The sequence below is a fragment of the Phyllobates terribilis genome, unplaced genomic scaffold (assembly GCF_046119375.1).
Source record: "Phyllobates terribilis strain yellow unplaced genomic scaffold, ASM4611937v1 Scaffold_88__1_contigs__length_6355796, whole genome shotgun sequence".
Classification (NCBI taxonomy): Eukaryota; Metazoa; Chordata; class Amphibia; order Anura; family Dendrobatidae; genus Phyllobates; species Phyllobates terribilis.
This window is the reverse complement of record NW_027362848.1, coordinates 1,735,126-1,743,482: the sequence shown is the minus strand read 5'-3', so window position 1 is coordinate 1,743,482 and position 8,357 is coordinate 1,735,126.

Genomic DNA, 8,357 nt, shown 5'->3' with positions numbered 1-8,357 from the left:
TGCATCCTCAAGTTCAGACATTGTCAGTGGGTTTTCTAGGTAGGAGCTACTTTCCTCTTTAAACTTAGGTAATTTTATATCCTCAAGAAACAATCCAAGTTCGTCCTCATGTCCTCTAAATCTTGATTCATAAATACTAGAATAGTAAGTATGAAAGGCATTTAGCACATTGTTTCCTGATGTGGTGTCTCCATTTTCCGTGACATAAGATGGATCCTCCTGTGATTCATCTACGGTAGAGAGAAGATGCCCCACACTTTCCCCCTGTTCAAAATATTTTTCTTTGTAAAGAACTGCTTGTTTTCCATCTTAGAGATAAGATGATCATGAAATAATCTCTGAGCTGCCTCTTACTCCCGGCCATTACCAGCTGACTGGTTTAGGGTGTATTGCACCTCAGCCTGTTGTACCCCATTTTGGAGATCTTGTGTGAATTCTTTAGTTTTAGCTTTGCATCTAATAATATCTCTTATAAGTGTTCCTCTAACATAGGCCTTCATGGCATCCCATAGTATTATTATTATTTTTTAAACATATTTTATTGGTATTTTTGTAAAGATAATTCAAAACACATCCAAACAAACACAAGAAACAATCAATCCAGATGGGTCTTGCTGTTGATTCTTGAGCTTTCAGCCATACGTTGTGACATAGACCAATCCTTCCTTTCTAATTTGTTCTTATTCTCATCCTCCTTTCTTTCCCTGATCTACATGCTATTGATTATTAATCTTTGTCTAATCATTTCACACCTTTATGCAAGTTGGTTTCTCATTATGTTCTAATATCTATTACTTTTCCCAATAGATTCTTATGTATCATACAATATTTGTAGGATCACCTGTTGGGTCTTGTAGGAGTTTTCTTAGGGACCCTCTCAATCTCTCAGTGTGACACCAAACAGAGTTAACAAACGACGTTACAATATGTGATTTCTTCTTGATTACAGTGTTTTCCAATAAAAGTTTTTCCATTTAACAAAGTATTTGCTCGTGAGTTTCTTATTTTTTTCTGCTTCTATTCTTTCTAAATATAATAGATTTTTTAATTGTGAGATGAAATCCTGTAAAGTCGGGGTTGAAGGTTCCAACCAGCAGCCTAGTAACATACGCTTTGCCAATAGAACCAAAACCTATAATAATGGGGCGATCTTATCCGGAGAACTTCCTTCTTTCATTTTATCTCTAGGCCAGTAGTGAAACAATATCATCATAAGAGGGAGTTGAGTTTTAAAGTTCCACATTTCTTTAACCCCTTAAGGACCTTGGGATTTTCCGTTTTTGTATTTTCATTTTTTGCTCCCCTTGTTCCCAGAGGTATAGCTTTTTTATTTTTTGGTCAATATGGCAGTGTGAGGGCTTATTTTTTGTGGGACAAGTTGTACTTTTGAACAGCATCACTGGTTTTATCATATTGTGTACTGGGAAACGGGAAAAAAATTCCAAATGCGGTGATATTGCAAAAAAAAATGCAATTCTACAGTTGTTTTTTTACCACGTTCACTGAATGCTAAAACTGAGCTTCCATTATTATTCTCCAGGTCATTACAAGTTCGTGGACACCAAACATGTACAGGTTCTTTTTTATTTAAGTGGTGAAAAAAAAAATGGCATTTTCCGAGACCCGTAGCGTCGCCATTTTTTGTGATCTGGGGCCAGGTGAGGGCTTATTTTTTGCGAGCTGAGCTGATGTTTTTATTGATACTATTTTCTGGTACATCCTATATTTTAATCGCCCATTATTGCATTTTATTGCAATGTTGCGACGACCAAAAAAACGTTATCTTGCATTTAGAATTCTTTTCTCGTTACGCCGTTTACCAATCGGATTAGTTGCTTTTTTATGTTGATAGATCTGGAGATTCTGAATGCGGCAATGCCAAATATGTGTATGTTTTTTTTTATTATTATTTTATTTTGGTTGGGGCAAAAGAGGGGTGATTTAAACTTTTATACTTGTTTTATTTTTTTTATATTTTTAGAAACATTTTTTTACACTTTCTGCATGCTTCAATAGTCTCCATAGGAGATTCGAAGCAGCAGTTGTCCAATTGCCTCTGCTGCATACAGGCGGTGAGCAGATCGCCTGTATGCAGCAGAAATGCTCACTTGTTATGAGCTCCGACCACTGGGCGGCGCTCATAGCAATAAGGACATGACAACCACAGGGGTCAGCTGCAAACCCCGGGTTGTCATGCCAACCCATCGGTGACCCAAGATCATGTGACCGGGTCACCGATGGGCGGGGCTAATGCCGTGCTTCCGGCGCGGTAATGTTAAATGCCACTGTCAGAGATTGACAGCGGCATTTAACTGGTTAACAGCCGCGGGTGGATCGCGATTCCCCCGTTGGCTGTTGCGGGCACATGTCAGCTGTATAAATCCGCTGACATGTGCCCGGTTCAGTGCTGGTTCAACGCCGGAGCCCTCACTGAACAGGGGATGATGACCTGGGGCGTAATAATACGTTCCAGGTCATAAAGGGGTTAATGAAATCTAGAATAGCCCCCCTGAAGATGCGTATTCTTGGACACAGCCAAAGCCCATGTAATTAATCCGTAGAATTCTATCAGGTTTAAGGGGCGTTTTGGGGAGATCAAAGGCGGATCTGACTTTATGAATGATCTTAAATTGGGTTTCCCTCCACATCTCATTAGTTATTGCTTTACAGTTTTTTCTCCAACTTTCTCTTATCTTAACTCCAATGTCTTGATCATTAAATTGCTTCTCCCAGTGTTTGAAAGATAATTCAGTATTTACTCCCAACATCACATCCCTCATTGCAGAAAAATAGATGATGACGTCCTCGTGGCCCTCACTAAGCAATCAAAGTCATTAGTAGTAATTTCTAGGGAGCTGTCTTTCAGGTGACTCATGATAGAGCGTCTAATTTGTTCCAATTGTAATGTCTGATTAGAGCTTAGATGAAATTTCTCAATCAACTCATCTTGATTTTTGATGTTGATTCCTTGTTTATTTCAAAAATTCTATCAGATCCTCTTTTAAAGAATTACCCACCAATATTAGACAATATGGATTCAATCGTCACGGGCATTTCATTGCCCCCTCTATGCCACCTGTTCTCAATTGCACACATATCGGAGAATGGTCTGAGATTCCCCTGGGTAAATATTTCACTTTGTGAATTAACGGATTCAGAGATTCTGGTCCAATTGCCAAGTCAATCCTTGACAAGGAATGGTGTGACATTGAGTAGTATGAATATTGTCTAATTGAGGGATTTCTCTGTCTCCAAATATCCACATACCCAATTTCTGAAAATAATCTAGCCATCCCCGTAGAGGAGGCCGAGTCAGGTATGTTACCCATATGTAGTCTATCCCAATGCGGGTGGAAATAATTATTGAAATCTCCCACCAACAAAACTGGAGTCGTAGGAGAGTCCAAGGTAAAGTATAATACGTTTTTTTAATAATTGTATCCTTATATGGAGGGGGTTTATATAAAGCTACCAAAATTATTTTAATTCTGTATATATATAGCCCAATGTACCAATATACCGTCTTTCAGTATCCATGACAGTTTTAAGGCATTTAAATGGGATTGATTTATAAATCAAAACAGATACCCCTCTGGCATGAGAAGAAAATACCGAATGAAAAGCATGGCCTATCCACGACCTATTAATTTGTTTTGTTTCATGGGTCAAATGTGTTTCCAACAAACAGACAATAGCTGGTTGGTATTGATGTAGCCAAGTATATACAGCACACATCTTAGTTGGGTCTCCCATGCCCCGCACATTCCACGCTATAATATTTACAAGCTTAGCCATATGTACGCAGGAAAACAGAATAACAAGTAGACCGTTTTGAGCTGTTCCTCCACCCTCCCTTCTTTTTTGCATGTACCCTTTTTTAACACATAACATAAAAAACTTCTAACATTGCAATACAACCAATCAAACATTACAGACATTTCTCCCCGGAGGAGAGATTGGAAGCTTTTATAAGTCCAAAGCCTGACCTAAAAAGAAAAGCTCTTCTTCAAATCCTTTTTAGAGATTCCCGCTGTCCATATCAAATGGCATCAAGATTCAAAAGCCACCAAAGCAAAAGTGTTGATGTTTATGGAGGTCCGGATTTATCCACTTTAAATTTAGCTTCGCTGATGTCCAGCCATTGTGTAGTTTCCCGGGGAGATTCATGGATGAGCACCTTTCTTGAGACTACAATCCTCAGGTGTGCCGGATACATCACAGAATATGGGAGTAGTAAGTCTCGCAACCTTTTCTTTACAGGTGTAAATTGTGCTTTGCGTTTCTGCACTTCAGCAGAGATGTCAGGAAAGATGGCCACCTTGGTCTTGGATAAGTTAGGACAGTTACATGATTGTATCGCTATAATGCAGTAAGTTCAATACAAAAGGCCTTGGCGGAGCTCCTGGTGGAGGAGGTCTGAAAGGCACCCTATGAGCACACTCTATTGCCAAGTAAGGAGACAGAACCTCTCTTCCAAACACATCCCTGAACCAGATCTCCATAAATTCAACCGGATTTTTGCCTTCAGCTCTTTCTGCGACTCCTATAAGGAGTAGATTGTTTCTACAGGGTCTTTTCTCCAAGTCAACTGTTTTATTAAGTAGGGTAATCAGATTTTGCTTGTATGTTTTCATATCCTTTTACATCGGAGACAATTGATCCTCAATATTACTAATTATGCCCTCTGTTTCTTTAATTCTTTCAAACGCCCTTTGAATGTCTCTCCTTATAGATGACATATCTCCCTTCATAAATACCATATGGGTGGTAATGCTGGTCAGGGACTTGTTGGACATATTGACCACAGATGGCACATCCCTCATGGTGGGTTTCTGGTCTGTGGTATGCTCTAAGTTTACTGCTGGCACCAAGTAAATTCCTTACTTTATACCCAGGAAAGTTGGTGCTGAATTTTTTTGCTGCGTCATCTGCTCTTTATCAGGAGCACACGCTTCTCCCTGCTCCTCCTGTTCCTCCCCCGGGTGACCTTTAGGAGAATCCTCTATGGCCGCCTCTGTCACCCGGGCAAAGCGTCTGACGAGATGCAGCCTCCAACATCTTACCTCCCTGTTGGGCTGGCTGTCCTCCTTGCCAGTGTGGCTCTTTTGACGGGTCATTCTCCTCAGGGGACGCCGAAATCAACTCCTCACAGGTCCCGGAGTGTGTTAGATGGTAGGATCATTGGTATAAATCTGTTTTCTGTCAGTGCAGGCTGGGATTACAGGATTATGAGCGGGAGCTCAGTCCATGTGTCTGCTCACATCAAGCCTCAGGCCACGCCCCCTGCCTTGTTTTTTAATAAATTTTTTTACTGTGTTCACTGAAGGGGTTAACTAGTGGGACCGTTTTATAGGTCGGGTCATTCTGGACGCGACCATACCAAATGTGTGTACTTATTTATATTTATATTTTCATAAATATAGTTGTATGTACAGTATATATATGCATGTATTTTTTATTACTATTATTTTGTAATTTTTTTAAAAAAGTTTTTACTATTTTTTTCTGTACTTTTTTTTTTACTTAGTCCCACTATGTGATTTTCACTTTCACAGCTCTGATTGCAGTTATAAAGCATAGCAGCAATGTAAGAGCTTTGCTATGCTTTATAACTGTCGGTGCTGCACTGACACCAGTTAGGTAGATCGTGCACTGCGCACGACCTAAATAACTTGTTAGCTCTGGTCACCCGGATGTCATCATGACGACATCGAGTCACCATGGCTATGATCGGCCCCTGAGGTAACTAGTTTCTGATGACATATGGGACATCACCGCTTTCAGGAGAAATTGTGCAATAAATTATGTGGTCCAGATTCACCTATTAACCCTTGTGTACCTGACAAATTTGCAGCAAATACAAAAATTGCATTTTAACCACTAAAATGTCATTTCCACAACCCAATGTTAAAAAATTCTGTAAGGCACCTCTTGGTTCATAATACTCACTACACTCCTAGATTGATTTCATAGGCAGTGAAGTTTCCAAAATGGTGTCACATGGGGAGGGGGAACGGTTCTGCCACCTCAGGGTGGCTTTTAGAAATCTGCGTTTTAAAAGCCAAAATCCAAAGCAGAAACACAGAACATGACGTCATGGAAGACGTTTCTGCTTTGGGTTTTGGCTTTTAGGTTTTGGGTTTTAGCTTTTAGCTATTTCTCCACACTCGGTACCCTGGACCACTTAGAGCAGAAGTATAAGGCATATTACCTATCTTGTCTGATTGTCTACAAGTTTTGACCTGACCCTCATGTTGAACACGTCCTCTAACATCTAACCAGCATCTTCTGGGCACTTCTCTCCACAGCCGGTCATTAAGCCCCTTTCTTATATATAACGCTGTCTGCCATTGATCTGGTGTTGTGTCCATTGTTTCCCCTTCCCTCTCTTTGGAATACTCCATACCTTACATTACACTTCCTTCATTAGTCATTGACTCTATTTAAATCTTTACAAGAGGGATTCATTCCCTGGTGCCATCAGCTGACTCGCCGCCTGTGTAGGACCACTTTATATCTATAATCCTCTTATGCTATACAGTTAAGCTCATCTATAAGTTATTATTTTTAGGCTACCCCAGGATCATTGATATGCTACACTAGGCACTAGGCCTATTGCTTTATACGCTTGGCCTCATTCTACTTGTACATATTTGCTCCTTTGTGGTTCAGGATACTTGTGTGTGTAAATATATATATAGTGTGGGCACCCGCTTCTGCAGTGCCACCATGTAACCAATTGCTTGTGAAATAAAGGTTTTTGACTGACCTCATGATTGGTGTTTCTGCTTTGGGTTTCTGATTATTGTTCTCAAACACTAGTGTACAACCACATATGGGGTACTGCCACATTTGGGAGAAATTGCTTAACAAATTGTGGGGTCCAGTTTCTCCCATTATCCCTTGTGTAAATTATAAATTTGGTGCTAAAACAGTATTTTAGTGGAAAAAATATATTTTTTGTTCTCACACCTAAATGTTATGAAGTTTTGTGAATCACTTGTAGGTTAGAAATGCTCAGCACACCCCTAGATGAATTCATTGGGAGGTTTCTTCTGTTTTTCTATGCCAGGGGCTCTCCAAATGCGACATGGCATTCATCTATTCCAGACAAATAGCTCTCTTTCCTTTCCTAGCCCTGCCATATGCCCAAACAGTAGTTTTTGACCACATATGGGGTATCATCGCGTTCAGTAGAAATTGCATTACAAATTATGGGGTCCGTTTTCTCCTGTTATCCATTGTGAAAATTACAAAGTTGGGGCTAAAACAACATTGAAAAAATAAAAATTTTCAATATGTCGACCTAATGTTATCAAATTCTGTGTAGTACTTGTGGGTTCAAAATGCTCACTATACCCCTGTAAAAAATCTTTGAGGTGTGTAGTCTCCAAAATGGGGTCAATTGTGGGGGGTGTCTGCTGTTTGGGCACCTTAGGGTCCCTGCAAATGCAACATAGTGTCCACAATTTATTTCACCCAAATTTGTGTTCCAAAATTCAAATAGTGCTCCTTCCCTTCCGAGCCTGGCCATTTGTCCACATTAAATGTCTAACAAATTTTGGTGCGCTATCCCTTGTAAATTAAAAAATTGGGGCTAAAGTAACATTTTAGAGGCAAGATTTAAAGGAATATTTTTTTAATTCCACTTTGCATTAATTCCTGTGTAGCACCTGAAGGGTTAAAAAATTTCCTGACAGCAATTTTGAAATATTTGAGGGATGTCGTTCTTAAAATGGCATCACTTTTGGGGAGTTTACGGTATATAGGCCCCTTAAAGTTCTTTGAAATCTGAATAGGTCCTTAAAAAAAAAAAAGGTTTTGAAAATTTCTTGAAAAAATGAAAAATTGCTGCTAAACTTTTAACCTTTCTAACATTCTAACAAAATAAAATGACGTTTGAAAAATGATGCAGATGTAAAGTAGACATATGGGAAATGTTATTTATTAATTATTTTGTACGGCAGAACTAACTGGTTTAAGGATATAAAAATTGAAAGTTTGAAAACTTTCCCCAAACTTCTGATATTTTCACAAATAAATGCAAAAATATATGGACCCAAATTTACCATTAACATAAAATAAAATGTGTCACGGAAAGCCGTCTCAGAAGCACTAGGATCCGTTGAAGCGTTCCAGAGTTATCACATAAAGTGACACTGGTCAGATTTCAAAAATTTCACCTGGTTAGGAAGGTGAAAATGGGCTCGGTCACTAAGGGGATAAATGCTTTTACATTTATGTGAATATTCACAAGTTTTCTGTATGGTGCGAAATATATTCCACTACCTTGTTTAACAGTAAGATTAATATCAAGAAAATTAAGTTTTTTTAATGAGAAAAATGAGTGAACCTTG